Here is a 27,264-nt window from a genome sequence, read left to right on the forward strand (position 1 = left end):
AGGTATTTTTATGCAACACCCAACTCCTTGGTAACAATTTTCTGTTTTAGTCCATTTGTGTTTCCATAAAGGAATACCTGCAGCTGGGTAACTTATAAAGAACAGTAGTTTATTTGGCTCATGGTTCTGCAGGTTGTACAAAAGTCAGGACACCAGTATCTGCTCAGCTTCTGGTGAGCGTCTCAGGCTGCGTCACTACTTATGGAGGAAGGGGAAGGGGAGATGGTGTGTGCAGAGATCACCTGGTGAGACAGGGACAGAAGGGTGTTGGCAGTTGGTTTGGGAGTGGAGGGGGGGGATGGATATATGCATACATAATGAGTGCGATGCACACCGTCTGGGGGACGGACATGCTTGAAACTCTGACTTGGGGCTGGGGGGAGGGGGGTGAGGGCAATATATGAAACTTAAACATTTGTACCCCCATAATATGCTGAAATAAAAAAATAAAAGTAACCAGTTCTGTCAGGAACTAATAGAGCAAGAACTCGCTCATTATCACAGAGATGACACCAAGCCCCGTGACTTACACACCTCCCATTAGGCCCCACCTCCCACATGGGGATCAAATTTCAACATCAGATTTTGAGGGGTCTAATATTGAAGCCACAGCACTCACTGTCAGTTTATTTCCACAGACTCAAACCTTCAGGGGGAGGGAAGATTCCCATCACCCCATATGACCATGGACATGGAATCTGACAAGTGAGTGGGGGATGATCAAAGGAAGAAATTGAAGAGCATTCCAGGCAGGCAATAAAATGTACTGAGGATCCAGAAGAAAAAATGTTACATTTGAGACACTGAAAACAGATCCACATAGTAGGGACACAGAGAAGGGGGATTGCGGTAAGATCGGTTTGAGGAGCAAGGTGCAGAGCAAATCACGTGCAGCCTGTAGGCTGCATTAAGTACCTTCATGTCCACCATAATGCAATGGGCATCCACTTAGCAATTTGTGCTTCAGAGTGGTGCAACTGTAACTACAGCTGGAGGGACATCATCTAGCTGACATGTGACCGATAGGTTTGATTGGTACCAGGTTGGCTCTGAGAAGACCCATTGTAGATTTTTTTTTACCCCAAAGATATGGATGAGTTAAAATCAATGGAAGCTGATGATTGGTTGGATATGCAGAATGTGGTAAGGAGACAGAGATGTTAGAAATTGCTGCCCAAAAGTTAATGGTGACCCAATTCATTTAAAATTAACCTGATGCTGGATTGGATACTGTAGTGGTATGGGCAAGAGGGAAAGGAGTGTTAAGTGCTAAAGAGAAAACAGGCTCAAAAGTGTATCTTAGGCAGAGAAAAAATAGGACTGGGGTCACTTTTAGTGGGGTTGCTGCCAGGAGGTATGACATAATCACAGGAAGGCAAGAGAATTTAGACATTGCAAGAGTGTTATTAAAATGCAGAACTGAAATCTAAGCTAGGTAAGGATGGACGTGAAGGAAACAGAGGACTAAGGTTTAGCAAATTTGGAAAGAGCAGTAAACGGGATTTCCTGATGGTGTTGACAGTAGAGAACAGCTTCACATGCAAGTTGGATGGAGGGAAGGTTTTAATCAGGGAAAGCAAATTTTGAATCAGTGATTGTGAAGCATGTGTTTGTCTATTTTCTTCTTTGACCCAAGTGAATTATGAACACTGAGAAAGGGCCAGGAGTGTGGGGATTTGGGGTCTGGGGTTTACGGGAGTTAGTTTCTTTCATACACCAAGGTGAGACAGGGCAGGGACTATTCTGAGTCCCTGCTGGGTCCCCTAGGCATGGAAATAAAGGAAAATCTTGAGTCGCTCAGGGGAAGTCCAGGCACCCAGCTGGACTTAACCGGTGAATGGAAATCACAGTGCTCCTCCAGGCAAGCAAGAGTCCCAGGTGCTTTTGTTCCCTGTGGCGACTTCACATATATTCTCAAGTTGTTTTTCAGAACCAGCCATCAGATAGAAAATGCAGATGGGGGAAACTGAGGAACCGATCTCTCATAGCCTGCCTTTGTTGTCAGTTTCTCCCTGAGGGGCCTGTGGACAGTCACACCCATCTAAACATTCCCTTCCGGTGATTCAAAAGTCCCTGAATCCACCTATGACCCGTAGGCCCCCACTTTAGGATATCTCACCTTTTGGAGCCAAGCAATGTATGACCTCCATCTACTGATTTCAGATTTTGTCTGCTTGAAATGTATGCCTACGTTTAAAACCCTGGCTCGTAAGCTACCAGGGAGTCCAAGTCTGTACTCCTCGCTTGGTGCCCTGCGATGAAGCCTTTTCCTCAGCTTCAGTGTCTGGCCTCGCTGCACCAGGCCAGCAGACCCGTTTGGTGGTAGCAACAGTCATGCTAATAAAGGAAGTGAGTGAGGAGCAAAGACGCCCCCATGAGGCATCTCTGCCCTTAAGTATAAACATCAAAATCATAGGGACCATTTTCTAAATTACACATACCCCCCCCACACACCCCCCACACACTGAACTGTACCCTGGCCAAGCTCCAAGTATAACTGACTTGCTTCCAGAGCCTTCTTTTCCAGATGCTCCACTGAGAATCATTGCGTTAATTGAATCATTGTTTCTGAGTGTTGTCTGCATTATTCCACAGTAATGCTAAGCAGGGAGGAAAAGGTTGAGAACCCTGCACGACACCCAACTGCCAAAGAGAAAAGAGGCTCAAAAACATACATCCTGTATGTTTTTGAGCCTTGGTGTTGTCCACACTTAGTATAGTGCCTGGGATATGCAGGAGACCAGAATATGCCACCCCCAAAATATGCCTGTTTAGCATAGGGATTGTTTTAAACTGATTATTTTGAGAAATAGCAGGTATAGAAGAAACTCTGAAAATACAGCAGAAGTTCCCTTTGTAAAGGGAATTTTCATCTTTAAAGGATATCTCCACTTGTGAGGGTGACTCCCATTCTGCATAAGGAAGAGAAAAATGACTGAAATCCCAAGAGAACTGCATCAATGGAGAAGGCACTGAAATCCCACAACACACCTTACTGCTATTTACCATGCCTCTCCCTGTCCCCTCCCCATAACTGGTCTCCCACATACGCTCCTGGTTTTGTTTCAACTGAAGGTCCTATTTAAACCTGAATTCCAAGACACCTTTTTCAGATTTACTCATTTCTCTGGGTATATCCCATGTATATATGAGGTATCATGTTAATAAATGTCTGTATGTTTTTCTCATATTAATATCTTTTGTTACAAGTCTCAGTTTAGAACTCAGAAAGAGTAGAAGAAAAATTACATATTGCCCCTCTACACATATAATAAATGCTCAATGCGCATTTCTTGAATGACATTCCAGATTATATTGGCAACAGAGCTGGCGATGCAGATCTTTCCCCCAGCCAGCCACCACCCTTCGTTTCTCCACTTTTAGCATTTTTAAAAAATCAAACTGAAAAAAACATAATTCCGAGTACTTCCAGCAACACTTCTCCACTGCTCTTCCTCACCTGGGCATTTCTCTCTTCTCTAGTAACTCTGGGTGGGTTCCTAGCCTCTGGATGTCCCCATGGCCAGTTTAAAAAGTGACTTTCAGAGCTCAGTCTCACCCTCCAGATTATGCCTTTCTCCCCTTTCTTGCTTCCAGAAAAATTCTAATTCACTCAAGCACCTGATATTTCCCAGCTGTAGTGAAGCTCTGATGACCTTAAATTATATTAGGTTGGAATTGCCTGATAGCATATGTTAAAATCTCTTGGAGACATTTTTTTAAAAATAGGAAATGTGGAAAGAAAGAAGAGGAAAGAAAGAAATGAATGAAGGAAATGATATAATGGTATGAGAGTCTAAAGTCTTATAGGGCCTGTAGAAATGAAATATTTTGAAGATTTAAGAAGTATAACCTGAAGATTAGACCCCAGAATTAGATCAACATTGGCAACCAATAAAAGCAAAATAACTGGATCCAACCAAGGTGAAATAACATGCCAAGATCCTTCAGAGGCAAAGCTGCATCTCAATCTCCCCAGCTTTCCCTGTCTTACTATGTTATCAGATCAGAAGTTTTCTGAATGCTAGTCATGCTTTATTCATCCTACCACCAGCCTTATTACACTCCTCAGGACATGGTAGTTAATAAATAAATGTTTCACTGGAAAAAACAATGAAGCTTCTCACTCCCGGAAGGGGTCCTGATGTGAGTAATTTCTGATGTAGGAAACTGTGCCAGATATTGAGATTGTGAACAATGGTTTACTTACCTCAAACTTTGCAAGAAAGTTTCAGCTTCAAACAAAAGGTTTCAGTTTGTATCAGTGACATTGACAGAGCTTAGGTCAACTCTATGAGGAAGGTGCCATTTTTTTCTGCATTTAATGGTTAGGGGAAGTGGGACGTAGCGGAGAGTAAATAAGGAACTTGCTCCAGGTTCACAGTAAATATTTAGAGCAAGGGTTAGAATTGTAACTGGGGGAATGGCCTGAAAAAGGGTAAAAATGCTTTGTCTTTCTAACCACCCCCCTACTCTTTTAGGGAATTAAAGCCTGTACCCGGCCCCAGGCCAGTGGTTGGGAGGGCAGGGGAGTGTCCTTTGTTCTGTGCACCACAGGAGATGGCTCAAGGGAATTGTCGGGAGGGAGGTCACCAGACTGTCTTAGCCAAAGATGGGATGAATCAGAGCTGGAACCATCAACTATAATTAAATAGCAATAGCCTGAAGCTGAAAGCCGCCCCTTTGAAAGCTTTGTACTTCTGCTCAGAGGCAGGATGTTGGTATTTTGAGATGGGAGTCTGCCAACCTCTTCATTTGCTGGAAAATTAATAAACTTCTTCTTCCTTCTCCTCATACTACTTGTCCTCATTCTTCTGATGTGGCCTTGGGGACAAGTGCCAAGCTTTCGGTCACAGAATCTTGTGATTTTTGTCTTCTGGAAAGGTTTTGTGCCTAACCAGCTCACGACAGTGCCTCACACGCAAACATGTTCTGTGGACCTTGGCCCATTTGTGGCTAAGTATATCTCTTTAAATACCTTGTTTTATATAACAAATGCTTTTTTTGGAAACAGAGCTTTAGCCCAATTCCTCAGTTAATGGTAGGAATGGGAATAACCATGGTAGAAATTACCAACTGAAACAAAACAGAGTGCTGAGTTGAATCAGGATTACATCATCAGCAGCAGCATTTAAATGTCGTAAGATTTTGTTGAAGCTTTACATACATTATGTCATTTAAACCATGCAACAGTCCTCTGGAGTATTTTTATAATATCCCTGTTCTGCCAACATTGCTAGTAACTGGTAGATGCAAAGTCAGACAGTTTGATACCAAAGTTTGTGTTATTAACTAGTGAAGTAGACCATTTCCCTGGAAAAACTGCCAGGTAATTGCAATGGCTTTTGTTAAGCATATAAATATACCAAATGTAGTGTCATAGGAGAGTTCTGACTTCTGCGCCATAATGTTGCTTCCTGAGACACCTAGATGAAGACCTTTGTTTTTTTTGTTTTTTTTTTTTTTTTTTGGGAGAGCAGTAATGCTTAGTTGTAGAAGCAATTAGGCTTATCATAAATTGATTATGTTTCACCAGTAAACGTTTTGTCAAAGTAGAATCCTCACGTCCTTGGGATGGGGGCAAGGACGAGACGCAAATGGTGCTGCTGTAAACATGTGTCGGTGCCCAACAGCATTCAGGGAATTAATGAGCCCTGGGAAGAAAAGTGGCACTAAAGTGAGGAGGGTGGTGAGCAGGAGAGAGTACTCCTGACCCCACGGTCAGAGCTCTGTGCCTGAGCACGTGCACCATGATGGATGATTGTAGGAGAAAGACAATCTTGAAAGTCTTCAAGCATCACATCTGTATCTGCCTTCTTCTCCCCAGGCCCAGCAGAAGCTCTTGGATGTTCCGTGCCCTCCACTAATGAATCACACAGACAAGGCAAATAATCTATCATATTCCGTCGGCAGACAGTAAAGGATGATCTGCCGAGAGGTTGAATTTCCCAAGATCCTGTATAAAATCAATCTCATAGAAATGTTTCATTGATCATATTTAGTACCAGTCAAAAATTACAAGGTATCTCATGGGTAGAAGCTCTGCCTGTGACCGTACAAACTGAGGGTCTTTCATTTGTTTCTTCCAAAGATGCTCCAGAGTCTCGTAACAGCAGCATCGGAAATTCTGCAGAAGCTCCAGAGTTTGAGCTCAACTTTTGGCAGTATATGTAATTACTGATCAGGGGAAGAGGAACATACAGATATTAAGAAGAAAAATGATGATGAGGGCTTGGAAGAATTTTATGCAATGCTTATAATGGTTCCACCAGCTCTGTCTGCCAAAATTCTAATATCCAGGTAGAACTAAAGAATTTCTAGGGATCCTGTAGGTTTTATAAGCTTTTCTTTAGATGACTTGACACTTGCATGAACTCTGTTTTGTTAAAATATCTGTCAAAGCTGTTTAGGATTCCCGCAGTACCGCAGTGAGAAAAGCAGAGTTCTCCCTGCTACATGCTCAAATCATCTGATTACGTAATTTGTTCTCTTGCGGTAAGAAACTGAGGCAGAGACAGACTGGCTGTTTGCAAAATCCATTTATTCTATTAAATATTTCCTGCACAAATAGCAAAGCTTCATTTCTCAGCTTGTCCTCCAGTTTTGCATGAATCAATGCTAGATTTATTTTGTTTATTTTATAACTTTCTTTCATATTGTGATTGTTGAAGTTCAACTCAAATTTTTATTCTTTTTTAAAATGTTATTTTAAAAAAAACATACATGTATTTATGTATATATATGCTTCTTATAAAAATTTATTTTGTGAACAAAAGTTAAGAAGAATGTAAAAAACATCCTCAGAAATACTTATTGCCAACATTTGGGGGATATATTTCCAAACATCTCTCTATGGACAGGGAGCGGGGGGGGGAGAGAGAGAGAGAGAGAGAGAGAGACAGTCTCCTTTGCACTTGCTACCTCTGACCCCTCTACCACGCAACGTCACTGCAGCCTTCTCAGTTAGCTGGGAGGCTAGATCATTATTCTGAGGGTTTGGGTCTCGTTGACTTGGCAATGCTTTGAACTCTTTTACCTTTTGTTGTTGTTTTTATTTGCCTTCCTATACATCTTCCACTCTTTCTTCTTTTTCCAATTTCCTATCACAGTAGAGCAGGATTTAATGTTCTTATACTACTAATATCTCTCCCATATCTCCACTCCCTGTTCCCAACATTTATATCGTAATTTCCAGCTAAATCCCAGCTCAGTTTTTACCTTACAACAATGAAACTACTATGATACTATTGACTACTAACTCAGCTAATGCATTATAATTATGCTTTATTTCTTACATTACATTTCTGGGAGTGAACAGTTTTCTAATACTTTCCATACGTGTGTGTATAAAACATATTACAATGCATTTGCTCCAACACATCCGTAAAGTTCTCATGACGTTATTTCTGTGTGATCCAGTGCATCAGATACTCCAACCAGTTTGTCCTTCTGGCACCTGCTGCCTCCCTTCCCCCTCCCCGATACTCACACACACACACACACACTTTATACACACACACACACACACACACACACCAGAATAACCTGCTGGTCAAGCAAAGATGTTCACGAAACCTTTTCGTGCGAGAGAGACCATCACTTTGACAGAGTTATTATAGTATCTCCGAAAAGGAAACTTAGTGGAGGATATTTATAAGGCTTTGGCACTTGGGCTCAAATGATATAAAGTTGAGAATTTGCTGGGATTAGGCAATGTTAGTGAAAAAAACAGGTTAGGACAGGGAAACCATGCCCATTGAGTGGGTCCTGGTAAGTATACTGCTGTGTGATAAATGAGTGGCTTGCATTTATTTATTTATTTTTTGGATTGAAGAGCTATTTGCCAAAATGAAAAATGATTTGCACAGACAAATTGGTTTTCAGAAATTCCCTAAAGTAAACAGTGGCGTTATTTATTAGTTGCCTGCCTTGCTTTCCTGGGCAAAAAGAACAAAGTTATTTTGACAGAGGGGGTCTGAGGTCTTAGTCCTGAGAATTAAGCTACACAGACAAAGGTTGCCTCAGTTTGCTCTCTTCCTCTCTCCTTCCTTTCTTCGTTTCTCTCCTTCTTCCCTTTGTTTTCTTCCTTCTCTACCTCCCTCCTAATACAGGTTTCCATCCTAGAGTCCTCGTTTCTCTTTCTCCTGCCTGGGTTGATTGTTCTCTATGCTTGCAGCATAATGGAGATGCTAGGAATTGTCCGTTTATACTTTTTGGTGTTGGATTCTCTGTTTTCAGGGTTTCCTTCTAAATCATTCTGGTGGAGTACATCCAATTTCCTCATCCTGAGGAAAAAATACATAGAAGTTTAATTTCTTGCTTTGCTTTGCTTTGCTTGGCTTTTCTCCTTCCTTCCTTCCTTCCTTCCTTCCTTCTTCCTTCCTTCTCTGCTTCCCTCCTTCCTTCCTTCCTTTCTCTCTTTATTTCTCTTTCCTTTTCCTTTCTCTCCCCACCCCCCCACCTTCCTTCCTTCTTTCCTTCCCGAACTTAAATGCCTGAAAATGTTTTTATTCCATCTTGGTGTTTGATTGCTAGATTAGCTGGTATGTAACTCTAAAGTAAAACCATATCTTTGAGAATTTTCAAGACAATGTAGTGTTGTCCTCTAGTTCCCAGAATTGCTTTCAAAAGCATGGTGCTTCCTGGCTGACGGCTATAATCATGAGCCTACAATAGGCCTCTTTTAAGTCAGTAATCTGAGCAACTTTTAGACCCTAATCCTTCAATTCTTGAAAATATTCCTGAATTAATCCTTTTATAACATTTTCTTCCCAACTTCAAAATGATGGTTGACATCACAAATATTATATTGTCTCTAATTCTGTTCTTTTTCCCTTTGTAGATTAATAATCTTTTTATTACTTTACTGAAATTTTAGAAGTAGTTCAAGGAAATGAATACAATAGGTTTTCAATTTGACATCTATAACCAGAAGTTGATAGCTTTTTGGTATAAAATTGTATGGTTTTCTCTCTCTCTTATTTTCTTTAGGTAATGACATAATCATAAGGCCAAAAGTTTTCCTATTATGTTGATTTTTTAAAAGAAATAATTGTGGGTATCTCTATCAATTCTATTATTTTTCTCTTTTGTGATTCATAACTCTACTATCTCTGAATTTCATTTTCTTGATTTCCTTAGAATATAAAAATAAAATTAACTTAAATATAAAAATTGTTTATTTTTCCAGCTACTCTTGTTTATTAGTGACATATTTGAGGCCTTAAATGTTCATCTGAACATAGTGTTAGTAGTTTTTATGTATAGTTTCTTCATTATAATGAATTTCTAAAGAGCTTTTAATTGGAGAGCTGACTTCATCTTTGAGAGAAAGGAGAGTTCATCAGGACAGTGTTTTTAATTTTCAATAGCTGGAAAACTTACTTTCTTTGGACATTTTATGTTAACTTCTACTTTAATGATATTGTGTTGCAAAAATGTATTTTGCTCAATTTCCTTTTCTTTTTTTTTTTTTTTTTTTTTTTGAGACAGAGTCTCACTCTGTTGCCTGCGCTAGAGTGCCGTGGCATCAGCCTAGCTCACAGCAACCTCAAACTCCTGGGCTCGAGCGATCCTCCTGCCTCAGCCTCCCGAGTAGCTGGGACTACAGGCATGCGCCACCATGCCTGGCTAATTTTTTCTATATATTTTTAGTTGGCCAGATAATTTCTTTCTATTTTTAGAAGAGACGGGGTCTTGCTCTTGCTCAGGCTGGTCTCGAACTCCTGAGCTCAAACGATCTACCCACCTTGGCCTCCCAAGTGCTAGGATTACAGGCGTGAGCCACCACGCCCGGCCTTGCTCAATTTCTTTTTTAAAAATATAATGAGGTCTTTCTTTTTCTCGATCTTATGGTCAATAAATAATACTTGTTAACTGACTCAACATCTATGGCCCTTCCTTTGTCACATGTCAGCTGGGGGGGACACATTTCTGAAGTGGCAATCTTGTATTTCTTGGAAAAGACTTTATTTTTCTCAAGAAGTCCATCCATTCCCACCCCAAACCCACTTTTTTCCGCCTTGAACACAGATGTCCTGACAACAGCAGCACCAGCCACATTAAGACCCTGAAGGGAGCCAGGAAATCACACAAGTCCACTGTGATTTTAAACTTTTGAACCAGCGTCAATTACTGTTTTCATCTGGGCTTTTTGCTGTTTGAGAAAAACAAAATCGAAAACAAAACAAAACCTCTTTGTGCCTCTGTGGGCTCATTTTAAGGTACTTGAAAAAATTTCTTAATACAGAGCTAATGTATGATCACGCTTTGTAAGTGTTCCATGGGCACTTTTTAAGGAGTTATTGTTTATAGCAAAGCACTAATATAACATTTCATTATACAGACATTATACAAATAATATGTACTATATAAAAATTAGCATGGTTTTTCTTTCACTCACTGTCCAATTTTTCTCCAGAAATTGGGAATTCTTTATTATTATTGTTGATTGTTAGTCATCTATATTGTATATATTACATGTGCAGAATTATATTTTATATTTGCCTTCCGTATTGCAGTATTACTTTTTACAAAGTTATAATTACTGCTCTGTTTAGCTGGTTTTGATTCTCATCACTGGTCCTTTTATGTCATAGATTTCCCATTCATGACTTGTTAAATTTGATTAATCTCTTATTTAGGAAGATTATGTCTGAAACTTTTGTTTTTAAGAAGGATAGCTGACGTGTCAATAACAACATAATGACAATGTAGAATTTATAATGGATTTTTCTTTTCTCCCTGGCATAGGCTGAGACAATGAGGCGAGCTCGCCTGGGCCCTAGAATTCTCAGCGCGAGATGCAAGGACACAGGGGCCGTGAGCAGCACTGGTGGAGGTTGAGGAGGCAGCCACTCAGACTCGCCTAAGCCCCAGAGGCAGCAGGGCTGGCACGTTCCTCATTGTCCCCGCTGTCGCTGTCGCTGTCGGTAGCCTCGCTGCAAACTGCTGTGTCAGTGTTGCTGCTTCCCCTATTTTCTGCCTGTTTTATAATCCCGATTTGTCCAGTCTGTTTTGTGCTGCTGTAACAGAATACCTGAAACTGGGTAGTTTCTCATGAACAGAAATTTATTGGCTCACCATTCTGGAGGCTGGGGAGTCCAAGCCTGGGGGGCCAGCGCCTGGCTAGGGCCCTCTCCCTTCCTGCATCGGCCCACGGCGGGAGGATAAAGAGAGCACAAGAAAGAGGAAGAGATGGGACTCGTGGCCTTCCCAGGCCCTTTCCCAGCAGCACGAATCGGTCCAGGAGGGCGGAGCCGCCCTGTCCCCGACGCCTGCCATGACCCCCACCGCCAGGACTGCCGCCCTGGGGGCTGAGTCGCCAACACGTGCTCCCTGGGGGACACATGCAGACCCATGGCACAGTTCCACAGCATTTCCCAGATTGGAAGAGTTACCCGTTATCCTATTGATTTTATGTTCTGTTTGGATCATTCAGAGCTGGTTCTGCTGTTTGAACCCGAGGCTTCCTGCATTGCTCCCTGCACTGCTCCCTGCATGGACGGGCTAAGCTGCCGGCATTCAGCTGCTTTTCTGCTTGCCCTCGCCTCTCAGTGAACCGCAGGTCCCCGGGCCGCTCCTCTGCACCAGCAAATAAACATCTAACGAAGCATTCCCCCAAGGCTGCACGGCCAGACTCACCCCTGCACCCAGGCTCTTCAAATCAAAAGGCTTAAGCGGGACGTTTCTCCAAGGGCTCCGCTACATGGCCGCATGCTTCCTGCTGACATTTATTTTTAAACAGTGAGGTTGCTGGAAATCAACCCTCGGTGAACTCCCTCACTTTGTTTCCATCAGCACTCCATCTAGAAATTTCTCAAAGATTCTGACATCTCCGTGGAATCCTTCACTGGTTAACAGCACTGATGTCAATTTTTTCCCCTCAATGCTTTTTATTCCCTTGACTGTTTAATTGATGATGCAGAAAGTGAGCAGATTATCTTACCCCACCGTCAGATTTTGCTAGTCAACCATTAGGGGGGGCCGCGTGAAGTAACTGGTAAAATAAAAGCATGTTCTAGCTACATCAGCGTCATGCTAATAGAGGCTTGTGCACTGTGCTAGCTCTTGGAGGACCTTCTGACCAAGAATTCACCCTATCTTTTTACTTACTGGAGAGAAAAAACATTTAAAAGGGTGATGTGCACATTGAAATAGATCCTGGTTTTTACCTTTAAATTTCCAGGTGGTATTTATTATAGTCTCTGAGAACCCAAACCGGTACCTTCTGTAGTTTGACAGCTATAACCAGTGAATAGCTTGTGACTTGGACATTGCTTTCTGCTTTGCTCAGAATTTGGCCTCACTTGCTTCTATTCTGACTTTAAATCAGTCAACATGCTTCCGAAATCCTACCCTAAGAACTTTTCAGGTTACAGCAAACAAGCAGTGAAGACCGTGCACTCACTCCCGCTCACACAATGCCACTTTAGAATTGTCTGTGTGGTATTCTCCCTTGTACACACTTTTATTATAACTGTTTGTTTATATCATAACAGGTTTCTTTCTTTGTGGACAAGGATTGCCATACTCCCCAAGCATTACACAATGGGAATTAGAAAAAAATTGCCCTATCACCTTAGACCATTTTCATTAATTCAAGATTTAAATTCTAATTTGAATATAAGCTCAATGCCACCTTTTTCTATTAACTTGCTAATTCAATTTACTTAAGCCATTGCCTGACTCATAAGCAGGCTCTCTAAATTATCCTTTTTGATTTCTTACTGACCTTACTTCTGTCATTAGTAAAAATCTCATTACTAATAAATATGCAACTTTCTATTTTTATGGCAAATTTTTAAAAATAAATTCCAAAAATACAGGAAAGAAGGCAAGAAAAAAAAAGAAAAGAGGGTAATTGAAGTTCAGTATTTCTGCAATCCTAGAGGCAAAGGCTTTCTTAACTTTTGACAAATTGGTTTCATAGCTTGATGGTAATTTAGGTAGCATACATATGAGAATACCAAAAAATTTACTCTCAAGAAATTCTTTCCTACAGATTCTGACAGTATTTTTAAAAATGTTTACAAGTGATGTAGCTCTGCAATTTTTTTAAATAATTATGTTTTCATCCAATGCTTTTCTTATCATTCTTACCCCACAGTTCACATTTCTTCTAAGCAATTCACATAATTCCTCAGAAGGTGTTTTAGAGGAATTTTTTACTGCCTCTCTGATTTATAAGGACAGGCAATTTGTACAATAATCTTAATATGTTACAATGATTACATAATCTCCTTAAATACGTTGCTTAAGCAGAATTCTCTTGCTTGAGACTCACTTTGAAACCATTGTTGTCCTGGACAGGGTTGTCACCACTGATGGGTTCATCAGGTTGTCATTGAGAGTCCAGAGAATGCTCTTTCTGCAGTCGGTTTGGAGAGGGATGCACTGGAGACCATTTGATTTCCCCTTGAGAGAGTCCAGACGATGAAAACCAATACAGAAAAGCTACAGTTGTCAGGGTTGGGAGTAGCAGTGTAGACCACATGTTACCTGGGATGTGAAGCCTCCACTCGACCCCATTTCTACACAGTCCTCACCACCTCCCTCCAGGCTTTACTCAGAGGGATCGACTTCTTCCTCCACCCAGGGGTCATCACTCAACATGGACAATGCTGAAGTTCACCTGCACCCTGTCCTGGACAACAGTGAAGCTTAGACAAATCCCTCACCCTTTGTGATCCTGAGAACAGCTCACTGCAAAGAACCACCACTCCCCACAGGACTTAGACTCATGGTTTCCCTCCTTGATGACATGATGAGGCCAGACACAGACCCTCCAAATTCCTATTCTTGGCCTGAGAAATGATTGGCTGAACCGGTTGTCCCCACTGACCAGTTAGTACAAAGTGTTTGGTGCCTAAACTTCTAACAAGCCCCTGAATTCTGGCGCACCCTCAGCCTGAGCTAGCATAACGCCAGAAAATAGGCTGGTCTCAGATCAAACACCCTCTGACCTATTATCCGATCACGCTACACTGCCATCCAGTTATTACCAAGCCTTGTTTACTCTTCTCTGTAAGAGAAAAACATGTTCTTCCTAGTCCTTGAGTTTAAGTCAAGCATTATTCCTATTGCAACAGTCCCCTGCTCCTACTTCAAAGGTCTCTTTCCCCCGACCTTACAGTAATTTTTTTGAATAATGTCTCTCCTTACTAAACCCATATATTTTATATACTTGACACCATGGATTGTGACAGGGTTCAGAAAACACTATGCCAAATACGGCACTTGGCATGTTTGTAACTGAAAATTTGGCACTTGTCCCTGAGGATGCATCAGAAAAACATGACAAGTGGTTTGGGGAGAAAGAAAGGGAGGTTTATTAATTTGTTGGCAAATGAGGAAAATGGCAGACTCTCATCTTAAAGTACCCAATTTACTAACTATAAGCAGAAATACAGAGCTTTTAAAGGGAGGGTTTTCAGCTTTGTGCCATGGCTATTTAGCTATAGTTGAGGATTCTCATCTGGGAAGACAATCTCATGACTTTCACTGAGTCATCTCTTGTGGCACAAAGAACAAAGGACACTCCTCTGCCTCTCCCAACCACTGGCCTGAGGCAGGGATGCGGGTTTCAATTCTCAAAAACAGTGGGGAGGTTTTAGAGAGACATCTTGTAATACACGTTGCCCTGGTTCAGGCCGTTGCCTCTGTTACATGTTGAATATTTTAAGCTGAAGGAATTTGAGAAAAAAATCCAGGTGCAGGTGCAGGACTGTCTGACCTTCCTTTATCTCCTGAAGCAGGTCATAAGGCCCACACGTGAGAGGCACCTTCCCCATACCTGGGAGGAAGGAAAATACTTATCTCCAGAGACAGAGAGTAGCGGGAGCTGAGAGGAATCCGCATGAGTAAGCTTTGCTAAATCCCCCCAGTTCACTATTCTCAGCTCACACCCTTCTGTCCTATCACACATTCTATGGCTTTCCACTCTACATCAAACCTAGTATAAAAACACTCAGCTTTAACCATTTTGTCAGGTCTTCCATTTCCTTATGAAGGCTTCTGCAGCATAAAACTTACATTAAATAAATTTATGTGCTCTTGTCTTGTTAATCTGTCTTTTGTGAGTCTAATTTACAAGGGCCCCAACTGAAGAACCTGGGAGGGTGGAAGGAAAAATGTATTTTCCCACTCCTAGAACTGTAAAACTCCACTATGAATAAGAACTAAAATACAGTGGAATCAACTTTGTTCCTCTGGCCACTGTTTTCCAACACAATGGTGAAGGGAGGGGGGCAAGGGTGAAGGAAGAAGGTGAAGATGGAAACCTGGGGCAAGGTAGGAAAAAAGCGAAACCCCCAGCTTAGAACCTGGGAGATAGAAGTTGGGTCTGAATCCTCCCGGTTCTCTCCCTCCTGCTCGTGATGGAAACAGCCGGTGAAGCATGTGCCCGCTGACCTGCAGATTCCTTGAATCCCTGCTGTGATCCTGGCAGCTGCGGTTCAGCCACGGGACCCAGAATTGGCTCCAGCAATAAAGTGGAACAGATGACAGCCACAGGATGGCACCAAATACTGCCTGGACAAGGACAGAATTGTATACCAATGATGGACCATTGGCACTGCAGCCTTTGAGCTCAACTGGCTCATACATTCATTTCATTAACTACTCAATGACGCTAGCCTGCATTTTAATTTATCCAGCTCATTCATGGTGTTATGGTCTTAATAACTTGTATTTATTAAGTACTTTCTTAAAGGGCAATTCAAATAAACATAAATAGGGTATGTATCTTCAAGGAGTTTATGTAATTGGGGATCAAGATGTGAATCTATAAAAAGATGTGTGAAAAAACACAGATTAAGATAGTGTCTTTAGGGCCCCCTCCTTGAAATTTGGATCAGAAATTTTTAGAAATGTTGACAGGTAGAAGCTGGAAGTGGGTGGGGGAGGAGGGACTATTTAAAAGCAGGGAAACAATGCTCTTTTGTCTGTGAGTGGACACCAATGCTCCTTTCAGAGTTCCTTTCTTTTGGGAAAATCATTTGGATGATACTTTTAGTTATGCAAATGTAATGTAAAAAGACTGCAGAGATGAAGATGTTGGAGAAGCTGTGACTCAAAGTAGCTAAACTTCTGTGAACAATAACAATATGAAGAGTTGCCTTTGTTGCAGCTAAAATTGTGTATTTAGATGAGTTGTTTCATTAGAGCATTATTTCCCAATATCATTATTTTTATTTTTTTGAGACAGAGTGCTGTGGTGTCATCATAGCTCACAGCAACCTCACACTCCTGGGCTCAAGCGATCCTCCTGCCTCAGCCTCCTGAGTAGCACCACTCCTGGCTAATTTTTCTTTTTACTTTTTTTTTTCAGTAGAGTTTTTTTTTTTTTTTTTTAGTCTCATCATTGCTCAGGCTGGTCTTGAACTCCTGAGCTCAAGCAATCCTCCCCACTTCGGCCTCCCAGAGTGCTAGGATTACAGGCGTGAGCCACCCCGCCCAGCCTTCTCAAATTTTTTAACAGACCCTCACTGAGCAATATATTTTACATTTTACATTGTGACTCAGAACACAAACACACACCTGTTTCACAAAACAATTTTCCTTATCACACACAGGTCTGTGATAATTTTTATTTCTATTTTATTTAATTTTTTAAAATTTCTGTGGTTATTCATGAGATTGACTTCAAAAATACCACTGGATTGCAATCTGTAATTTTAAAACAACTTCATTAGAAAAATGTTTCATTTCCAAATATGGATTTAGAATGCAACTTACTTCTCATCCTTGCGGTAACAAAGACTCCCTTCTCCGCTGAAACCTAACAAGTTTCTCTGAGCCTCTTTTTTTTTTGTTTGTTTGTTTTGTTTTGTTTTGTTTTTTGACTAGGCCCTATCTTTGGGCCTTGTTCTTAAGAGCCCAATTTTAGCAAAGATCTTGCTAAGTCAGGTTAGCCAGCACCTTCACCATTGAAATCTGGTGGCCTCGGCCTGCCTTCAGCAAGAATCCTGTCCAATCAGCAAGAATACAGCCAGCCCTGATTTTCCATCCACTGACCCCCACCCTGCTCCTTGGCTATAAATTCCCACTTTTTCACATCAAGCCCAGTTCTATACTGAGGTCTCTTTTGCCCCATCCTCAAAGCCCCCAATTAAAATGTGGTTTTGCTGTTTAACCCCTGTCCAGCTCTGGTTTTCCTTGATAGTGGAGATGCAAGTGTTCTTGTTCCCACGGTTTCTTGAGGGAGACCCAGAAATGACCTGGAAACTGTAGGAGGGACATGCAGGGAAAATCTTCACTTGCCCCTGCCTGACACCCCATGAAATGGATCCAGATCATGGCTTCAACCTGGAATGGGTGGCCAGTGTCGTTGGAAACAATACAGAATGTACTGAAGGTTGACTGGCTGCTTCTGATCATTCACCAATTGTGCCTCGGGGATGCGTAGACGGTTCCGTCCTGTGGGAAGGTGTAGATGCTTCCTTCCTTCCTTCCGCGAAGGAAGCATCAACTCTGAAGAAGGCAGAAATGCTGTGGGGGCTCGAGATAGAGGTGCAACGTAAGAGTCCCCAGAAAGGAGTCTGAACCTGTGGTTTCAGAGAGCAGCCTTTCCCGGAAGCAGTTTTAGTTTATTTCTTCCTGTGCTTTCCTTCTTATATTCCTGAAATTCCCATAAAGTCTTGTCAGAATTTGCAACCTGATATTACTTATGCAGTGTGAAATTACTGCAGGGGTCTCCTGCATGCTTGGAATGGAGCCAGAGAGCTTAGAACCGTGCTGGTAGCTGCAGCCAGGGAGACTGCAGTAGCAGCGGCTACCGCCACGCAGGCTGCAGGGACCTGCTGCGGCAGTCACCTAGGAAAGGCCAGGCCATGGGCTATGAGGTGGCATCATGGTGGCTTGATGAGAAGCCAAAAGGAGAAGACCCAAAGGCTGTGTTCCTCAACACATGGAGAACTCCGGGATCTAACTGGGGCAGTGAGTTTCTGTACTGGGAGGCAGGGGCCTTGAATCATTGTAATTTGTACAGTGAAATTTAATTCGTTGATTCATTTATTTATTTATTTATTTTTTGAGATGGGGTCTTACTCTGTTGCCCAGGCTGGAGTGCAAGAGTGTCATCAGAACTCACTGCAGCCTCAAACTCCTGGGCTCAAGCGATCCTCCTGCCTCAGCCTCCTGAGTAGCTGGGACTACAGGAGCATGCCACCACACCCAGCTAATTTTTCTATTTTTTGTAGAGATGGGGTCTCGCTATTCCCCAGGCTGGTCTCGAACTCCTGACCTCAAGCAATCTTCCTGCCTTGGCCTCCCAGAGTGCTAGGATTACGGGTGTGAGCCACTGTGCCCCGCCTACACAGTGAAATCTAATGTTATTGTATTTACACTTACAAGCTGGTGAAAAAAATCTGAGCTCCAATGGTTCTCTTGTCTCAATGCCAGATAAATAGTGCTCTCCGAGGGTGGAAATGCAGGGCAGGCAAGCCTACCTCGGAGTCAGACTGCTTCGGTGTCCTTCCGCGGGAAGCACAGGAAAAAACTGCTTCTCCCAGGGACTCTTATTCGACACAATACGAGAGGCAGAGTCCCATGATGAAGACAAATGTGACTGCAGACGTGTAGCAATGCAGGCTACCGTACTTTCCAGAACATTTACTACTATCAATATTATCATTAGTGCCCGTTTAGCGCTGCAGGTCAAAAATAGAAAACACGATCTAAAACCTCCCCGTGTTTTAGCTTCAGGTGCTGAGCTTTGAAAGTAAAACCAAATCTCTAATAGGTAAGTTTCCAATTTAAGCATTTGCGGTCTCAATTCACAATAAGTTACTAATTGAGCTCAGGGGAAAATATCCAAGGCTCATTTCTGCTGGAACTCCTAAATACACAGTAAAGGGGAAAGTATCAAGAGCTTTATTGGAGAGTTTTAAAACTTTCCTTTCTAGTAATGTGATCTGGATTGTTTGGACCAACGCTCCCACTGAGAACAACTAAGTAATAGATTAAAAACATTTTAAGTCTTACACAGTGCTGACGATGTGACAGGTGGGAGGAATCGTCAGGATAAAGTCAAGGAATCTGGGGACTAAGGGAGGACAGAGGCCATTTTTGCTTTGGGAGCCTTTGTCTCCCCAAGAACATTTGAACTTTCTTCCAGATGGTCCTATGGCCTGTGGGAAAGAAAACGGAGCCCAGCAACACACTAGTCGTGTGGAGTCCAGGAGGTGACCTTTGCTCAGTAAGCTGGGACTTCAAAAAGTCATCCTCTCAAAGTAAGGGTAAGCTAAAATAAACCCCCTTTCATCCTCAAACTCCAAGGGATTTCTAGGGAAGCTGCCTCTTTCTAAGGGAGTAAAGGGGTGGGGGGCTACTGTCCCTGAGACGTGTCAAGAGAGGCTGGCTCTTTGCAGAGCCGAAGCCAAATTCACATCACCGGAGTCGCCAAAAACACCTTCCTAGATCATGAATTTAATTTAAAGTGTTTAAGAATGAAAAATTCTCTTAAGCACCCTACATATAAGTGCTTCCTTCCTTACCTTAGGCCTCACAGAACACTCATAAGCAACTTTCCAAAGAAAATACAAAGACGCTCATAAGGAAAGAGAAAACCATGAGCAAACAGCATCAAAAACAAAACAATGCACAAAGAGATCCGTCAACACTTCTTATGGTAGATATAGCTTAGATTACAAAAACAGATTATTCCATGTAAAAAGAAAAACAAAAGACAAATATGCCCCAAAAAGGAAACTATGAAAGGTAACCCAGGATACTTGCAAAAATGCCAAATAGAAATTCTGAAAATGAAGATTAGATTGTGGTCTTTGAAATACAATAACTTAATAGATGGAGTTAAAAACAAGACATAATGAGGAGCAAATAACTGACCTGGAAAATACATCAGAGGAAATTGCATAGAAAGCAGAGTACAGAAATAAAAAGATGGAAACCTGGGAGAGAAGTTAAGAGATAAATAAATAAGATTTTAAAAAAAGAAAGTACAGTATATATTTAATTTGAGTTCCTGGGAAAAAGGAGACAAAAGGGCAGAGTCCCTGTGTGAAGATGATGGCTGAGAAATTTCCAGACACAATGAAAGGCGTTCAAGAATCTCAATGAATCTCTAGCAATTTTTTTTTTTAATTTTATATCTGGGGCCCAGTGGTGCACATCTGTAATCCCAGCACTTTGGGAGGCCAAGGTGGGAGGATCCCTTGAGGCCAGGAGTTTAAGACCAGGCTGGGCAACACAGCTAGACTCCGCCTCTACAAAAAATAACCAGATAAAAATAGCCAGGATTGATGGCACACACCTGTAGTCCCAGCTACTTGGAAAGCTCAAGGCAAGAGGATCTCTTGATGCCAAGAGTTCAACACTGCAGTGAACTATGATTGTGCCACTGTATTTCAGCCTGGGAGACAGAGTGAGATCCTATCTCAAAAACAAACAAACTAAACTAAGATTTTATATCTAAAGACATTCCAGTAAAAGTACAGCAGACCAAAGACAAACAGAATACCTTAAACACAGCCAAAGAAATGAGATATGGTTTCCTCCAAAGGAACAAAAATTAGCTCTAACATTGATTTCTCAGCAGCAACAATGGAAATCAGGACTTAATGAAATGAGACCTTCAATTTGCTGAAGGAAAAGTACTGCTAATCTAGAAAAATCTATGACCAGAAAATCAACCGATTGAAAGTTAATTTTATTTTCAAATAATATTGATATTAACAAACTTTTGCTAAGATCAATCGTGGAAAAGAGGAGACAGGATAACCAACATCAGGCATGGAGGAAGCCATAGACGACAGGTCAGCACACCGCAGCTTGTCCACTTGCTGCTCATCTTATGAATAAAGACAACCATGTCCAGTCATTTATGTATCGTTGATGCTGTTTGCACAATGCAGAGACAGAACTGATTGACTGACAGAGACCCAGAGACCGCATGGCCCTCAAGCCTAAATATTTAATATCTTGCCCTTGAAGAAAAATGAGCAAACTAAATGCATTACAATGAATCTCACAAAGAAAATGTTGTGTGAAAAAAAGCAAAACCCAAGACAATACACAGAATCCCAACTCCACTGTGCAAATTTCACAAATAGACCAAAATATACACATATTGCGTAAAGCTTCATACGGAAGTGGTAAAACTGTAAAAAGAATAACTATCACAAAAGTCAAAAGAGTGGTTACATCCAGTGTGAGGGAAGATACAATATTATCAGGGAAGACTCATGGGCTGTGTGTTTGGAAAGGGTGTCCTCTGATGATGGGAATATTCTATGTCGTGACCCAGCTGGTGGTTATAAGTAGTTGGCTTTCTGATTATTCATTAAACTGTACATGTATGTTTTCTGCACCATCATGGACAGACAGAATTTTTTCCTTTCTCCAATTTATATGTAAGAGCCCTTACCCCCAATGCATTTGAAGAGAAGGTGTTGAAAGAGGTGATTAAGGTTAAACGAGGTCATTACAGTGGAGCCCTAATGCAATATGACTGGTGTCCTTGGGAGAGGAAGAGACACCAGGGATGTGTGTGCACAGAACAGAGGCCATTTGGGGACACTGTGAGCATCTCTGAGCCAGGGAGGGAGGCTTCAGGAGAAACCGATCCATCTGGCACCTTGATCTTAGACTTTCTGCCTCCAGAACTGTGAGAAAATAAATTTCTGTTGTATAAGCCACCCCAGTCTGTGACATTTTGTTATGGCAACACTAGCAAACTAATACATGCACTTTCCTGTTCACATATTAAATTTCACAATTAAAAAAGTCGAGATTTTCTACAAACTTTATATGCATTTCACGCAAAGAGAAAGCTATATAGTGTCCTTTTCTAAATATAAGCCTGTTTACCATTAAGTTCCAGGAACCCCTGCTTGCATGGCCCTGGAAGTAGTCCTAGACATTTGTCCACGTGGTCATATGGTTTTGTAAAACTTGCAAAACTAATGTAACTGTAACCTATTAAGACTGACCTACTTCATCCCGTCCCTTGCGGTTGTTGGGTTGTGTTGGAGTGACTGTGGTATTTGGGGTAAGTGGCAGGAGACAGTTTTTTCGGTATATAATTAGGGGGATATATTTTTTGGTTTCCAGTCACTTCTGGGCATAGTTAAGATATTGTTAGCCATCTGGAGCCTTAGTTTGTATCATGATATGAATGTTGGTGTCATAATATAAAAGTGCCCACCATGGGAGATAAGTGGATCATGAAAGAGAAAGAAGTGGGAAATGTTCGAGCTACAAGCTATCCTGGGGGAATTTTTTTCTAACCATTCCCTCCACAAAATTATAAGGCAGAGGATTCTGTTTTCACAACGCCTAGTAAAAACAGAAGCTGTTTCATGTCAAGAACATTTTCACAGGCAACATATACAATTATAAAAGCATCACGCATTTTTTTTTCTTTTTGATGGAAATTGTGCAAAACAGAATTCATCAGCATTCTTATTTGCAAGGCTTAGACCTCTATGAATAGTACAAATAGCAGCTGCATTTGCAATAGCTCACATATGAAAAAACTTGGTAGAAGATTCTCAAATTTGACATCCTAATAATTGATATGACATTAACAACACTGAGCTTTGAGGCAAAAAGAAACTTTTCTAAACTATCAATAATAAATATTTTTGATCAATGATTCTGGTTATCTATTTTCTATACAAATGATATTATTTAATAATCCTTATCATATGGAAAAAAGCAATCAAGTAATATGCAGCAAAAAATGCAGAAAAGTCATTACATAAGTGCGTCAGGCCATTCATTATTAGTCGTTATTTTTTCTGAATTTGGTAATATCTTTAATGTTACATAAATTTGTAATTTGTAGGATTTATTTTCTCATTCTAAATGAATAGTCATGGCTGTGTCAAATTTTGCTTTCATAATGTTGTTTTTTAAAGAGCGTCTCCCAAACTGTGTAAGCTTGAGGCCCCATAAAACCTGGATCTGCCCAAATCTAAACCACCAGGTATTCATCTGCTGATATTTCCTTTCTTCTCTGATGGTCTTCCCTGTGCTAAGGTACATTTTTTCTGTAGCTCTATCTTCTCATATTTTACACAGTAATCCTATTTGTGAAATTACTGTTACTAATTGATTAGCCTCACATTGGCTAGCGTTACCCTTTCTCTGAAAAGAACTATTTTCTACTTATTCAGTTTCAAAGATGTGACCTTCAGTTTTATTTCCCACAGCAAAGCAGTTTTAAGCTCTTAGTAATTTCAACCTTGCGAGTCTTTGACCTGATGTGCTTGTGTTTTAATGGCTTTGATGTCTTCTTGCTGTTCTCTAACAAAATAATTTCCTGCGTCTCATGTTTTTATGCTACTTTCATTCACTTGCAACCTCAGTCTAATCATTTTGAACACTCCTTTAGCTTTTATTTCTGTCTGTTTTCATCATCGTCTTTCAGAATATTTCATTTTCCCAGTAAACGAAGTTATTTAATGGCCACAATCCCAAGATTCTAGTTAAAAACTCAGAGGTTGAAGCAGGTACAGGGGTAGTCTCGGTTTGGACCTGTCAGTCAAACACGGTTTAATCTGCTTTTCTCTGCATGCTTGAAATGGTGCCACGGCAAAGAAAAGAGCTCTACGAGCTGCTGGGTTTTCTCACTTGAGAATAACAAAGTCTTCAAGATCATTTAGCGACGAAGTTAATCTACCACATACAGACATTTAATCAAACTGTCAAGAACTTGGCATCTGCGTTCCTTTATTGTTTCTCAGTACTCTGTGCCCAGTGCTGTGTTAAATGCTATGGTAGGAATTGAAGAAATAATATGATATTTGCTTTCCGGAGGTCATGGCATATTCAGGCTGAGTGGTGTGTACGTATCAAGTAGCTAAAAATGGTACAATCTAGCATCAAGGCAGCAGGCAGGAGACAAAGCTAGTTATGAACTGAAGCCTTATCATAAATAAATGTAGATTAATAAACAGGATTGGAATAGATTTCGGAAATGAACTTGAGCAAATAAAATAATACAATACATTTGCTATCAAATTGAATAGTATTGACAAATTACTCATCTTTCCACATCCAATGCAGAAAGCTCCCATACCCAGAAGTCTTTCCAGCCCACCCGGTCAGAATGAATCACTCCATTCCCTGCAGTTTCTTCACCTTTGTCCTTCTCCTGAAGCACTTGCTAAACTCAGACATATATAACTGGCTATGACACAGGGCAGCCGTCTTCCAACTTGACTGAAGTGCTCCTGGTGCTGGATTCATCTTTATCCCTGGACCCTACACGTGGGCTTGCGGTCATAAAACAAATAATGGATATATTGATATTGGGTAATAAATAGACTCTGCTTGTTGCAGTGACTGAAATTCAAGGATAAAATGTTTAATCTAAAATTAAATGTTCTGGCTCATGTAACAGAGAAGTGCACGAGTGAGTCTGGCATTATCCAGGCCTTGTTCAACATGATCAGACATTATAATTTGTATTCTTCCTCTTGCTTCCCTCTTTCAAATATGCTGGCTGGTGTATGCTCTTCATTGAAATAAATATGACCAGTTGTTTTTACAGCTCAGGAACCCTGTCAAAGAGTATTTTTCTCATAGGTCCATAAATCACTCAGGGTGGATTCTGAGGGGCTCAGTGTGGGTCACGAGCCACTGTTGCTCCAGGCACAGTTTTGCAGGAATGGGTGAGATGCCGTGATGAACCAGGGCTGGGGTCTTGTTCCCATTTGTGGCAAGGGATAAGGTGGAAAGGATGGTTACTAGGATGGGAAAAACTACATGGGTTAGGGAAAAGACAGCTGGGATGACCAAAACAAAAGATGTCTATTCTAGAAAGGGAAAGTAGGCTAATTGATTTCAGCCAAGAATTAAGAGTTCAGATTTGTACAGTAGTAACAGGCATGCAACAGTCTCTTAATACTGGGAAGGACCTGTTGAAAATAAAATGGTGAAACCATTATAACGGTTATAATGTGCACTATGGATTAGAATGGGGGAGACAGTAAGACAGAGATATCAAAATTGTAACCCGAATATGAAGATTTGTAGGACTTGATTATTCTGCAGTCAATGGAGATGGAGAGATGTCCATTTAAAAAGCATAAAGGGAAGATAAGCAAGATTAGGTGACTAAGAATATATGTGATAAGAAGGGAAATAATCCAGGCTGATTTAAAAATTTTGCCTTTGACAGATATTTGGAAAGAAGAGAGGGGAATATGTTTTGTTTTCAGTAAAATATCTTATTTAATTAGATGGACGGCCAGATATCTTAAAGTACATGTCCTTTGAACAGCATGGAGGACAGAATTTTAGCTAGAGTGGCAGGTGAGAGGCAGAATAATAGAGGAGACATTATCAGTATTAATTCGATCGATAGTCGAGGCCATGACATTGAATGAAGACACTTTCTGAAAAATCCAAGGAATATGAAACAGAAAATTACTGTTGGAGTTCACGCCAGGGAGATCAGTTTCAGTGGGGAAGAGGAGAAAGACGCCCAGTTGCCAGGTTCAGGGAGGAAGCGAGGCAGTGAGAGTTTAGACTGCTTGGCTACGTTTGGCTCTAGGGAAGAAGTTATGAAGATGGTTGCAAATGTCAGCAAAGTGACACTGAAATGACATTTTGGTAAGAGACAGTGATGAAAAAGACCAAAGATTAACATCATGACAAGCATCTTCACTGGAAGGGAAGGCTGGGAATCAGAGCCACAAGGAAGGCTTATTCTCTGCGTAGTGGCAGGGATATGCCAGGTAGAGGGACTCTGTACAGGAGAAGAAGGAAGATGTTCTGCCACCATCTGCTGATACTGTCACTGTCGGGGGAGGGTATTAGCTTAAAAGGGTTACGAGTTTGAAAAAATTCCAAAACTTTTACAAGAAAGGCGGTTGTATTCTTCTGAAGTTCTGAATACCGATAGGATGCAAGCACTGCTCAGGAATCTCCCGGAGGGAGACACAGACGAGGGCTTGCTAAAGCTGACTCTGAACAGGAGGACAGAGTCACACTAAAGGCTTTGCCCAGTTTCTAAAGCAAGCCTCTCCTTGCCCATGTGCCTACCCCCAACCACTCCTGTGTAGGCTACAGGGAAGGAGTAAGGTGACTGTTATCTTATAACCACCTAGGCAACAATTGATCACAATTAGCTGATTAAGAGAGCCAGGCTTCCTGAGTTTGAATTCCAGGTTCATCCCTGGATAGTCCCGTGCCCTTGGAGGAGTTTCCTAACCTCCTCAGATTGTCCAGCTGTAAAATGGAATGAATGCTAATGGTAACCTGTGTGATCGGATTGATGTTAAAAATAAACGAGCTACTACCACTACAGTTACTACATGTAAAATGCTTACAAGAATGCCAGGCTCATATTATAGAAAGGGGAAATGCTAACTATTATTTTTATATATCTCTGCATTGGGATCTAAAGAAAGAAAAGTCTTGGATAATTAAAGAGAAATCTAAGATGTGATGAGATCTCAATGAACTGAGCTTTAAAAAAGTGTGAATATGTTATGAATATATTATGGGTATTTTTAAATTCTCATCTAATATAGTCTTGTGTTTTTACAACAAATATATTTATTTTTCATATTTATTTACACAAAGATTTATTATGGAATTCATTTAGAGAACAAGCACCCATAGTATGTATCTTGAAGTATAATACGTAACTCCAGAATGTTCACCTTAGTTCATTAATTTGCTCATTATTGATTAATTCACTTATTCATTTACTGATTCAATTAATATTTGTATCAAGCTTCTACAATTGTATAGTCATGTGTCTACTTTCATGAAAACCATATAAAGAGGATTAATTACTGAGTTATGAATAGAAATGTATGCAGTTTTGTTGCCTGTGAGAGAATTTTCTTTACAATGTCGTCTAAGATTGCATTTTTTTGTGAGATTGAAGTGTGTGACTTCATTTTTACCTATTTGGAGGAAATTTTGTTATGTAATACAAGGCCATCTTGGAACATTGCAAGGAAGAAAAATGTTCCTTACACATATATTCTTTTAGGCCGGGCGTGGTGACTCACACTGCAATCCTAGCACTCTGGGAGGCTGAGGCAGGAGGATAGCTTGAGGTCAGGAGTTCGGGAGACCAGCCTGAGCAAGAGCGAGACTAATAATAGAAAAATTAGCTGGGCTTCGTGGTTCACGCCTCAGGAGGCTGAGGCAGGAGGATCAGGAGTCTGAGGTTGCTGTGAGCTGGGCTGACGCCGTGGCACTCTATTCAGGGAAACAGAGTGAGACCCTGTCTCAAAAAAAAGAAAAAAAAAAGTATGTTCTTTTTAAAGTCAAGTTTGT

The sequence above is a fragment of the Eulemur rufifrons genome, chromosome 12, assembly GCF_041146395.1.
Source record: "Eulemur rufifrons isolate Redbay chromosome 12, OSU_ERuf_1, whole genome shotgun sequence".
NCBI classification, from domain to species: domain Eukaryota; kingdom Metazoa; phylum Chordata; class Mammalia; order Primates; family Lemuridae; genus Eulemur; species Eulemur rufifrons.